The following is a 1,119-nucleotide window of genomic DNA, read 5'->3' as shown; positions in this document are numbered from 1 at the left end:
TTTTTTTTTTTTTTTTTTTTGTTTCTTTGTTTGTTTTTGGTAAAACACAAGTAAACTTTTTTTTTTTTTTAATTCTTATTTGGGAGTGCCCAGGGGCAGGACACGTGAGTTAGCTGGTGTACAGATGGCAAGGCAGGACTTTGGAAGCTCCCAGGAGCAGGCCAAAATAGCAATAGAAGCACGCAAAATACTGTAACCAATGGATGAAATTTTTGTGGGAGACAAGATAATGGGTGATTCCATAATTGATACTTTTAGACAATTTTGTCAGAATGAAAAGTACAAAGAAGCTAGTTGATAAGTCTTAGAGCTCTGGTGGCATAGTGCATAACTCATTTGACTGTTAACCAGAAGGCTGGTGGTTCAAACCCACAAGCCATTCTCCAGAAGGAAGGTTGGGCAATCTGCTTCCGTAGTGATACTGCCTCAGAAACCCAAGGAGGGGTCTCTGTGAATTGAATCTGACTCCACAGCAATGGTTGTAGTTGTGTTTACTTTCACTACACAAAGTGGTGAAAAAGATGAGCTCAAAGCTTCATAGTCACAGTTCAAGTCAGAGTTCACACCACATACACGACCTTAAAGTTAACATTGTTCCTTGAAAGGAAAACTTATTTCTTGTATTAACAGAGCTGCTATTGCCAAAACCAAATCGAGTCTTATCATAAGAATTGCTGACTGAAAATGCCAATTGAATTCCCAGTCTCAAATTGTTTCTGAAGTTAAAGTGAGGGTATTGATTGGGAAAAAAAAAAAAAAAAAATAGGACCCTGGAACTTAGGATGGGGACATATGGTTAAATATCAAGAAACTAGGGACATTGAGTCCCTAAATATTGTTGAATCTCTCCTGCCAACAGAACAAGCCGTCTAAGTCCTATTTGAAAAGATGACTCTTTGTCTGCTAAGACACCTTCCCTAGTAAAAGCATTATCTCTTCCACCTCCAGATAATGAGATGAACCCAGCTGTGCCTGAAGAGTGTTGTCTGAGATAGCAGCTGGTTGGTGTTTAGCACATTGCCTGGTGCATCACCTGAGGCAGATGCCTTACAAGACATTGCTGAATGCCCTCTATGACCCACACTCAACACCTGTTTTTGCTTCTAGAATTATAAATAG

This window comes from Orycteropus afer, unplaced genomic scaffold, assembly GCF_000298275.1.
Source record: "Orycteropus afer afer isolate SDZICR_OR568_19922 unplaced genomic scaffold, OryAfe1.0 scaffold00328, whole genome shotgun sequence".
Taxonomy (NCBI): Eukaryota; Metazoa; Chordata; class Mammalia; order Tubulidentata; family Orycteropodidae; genus Orycteropus; species Orycteropus afer.
This window is presented reverse-complemented; position numbering follows the sequence as displayed.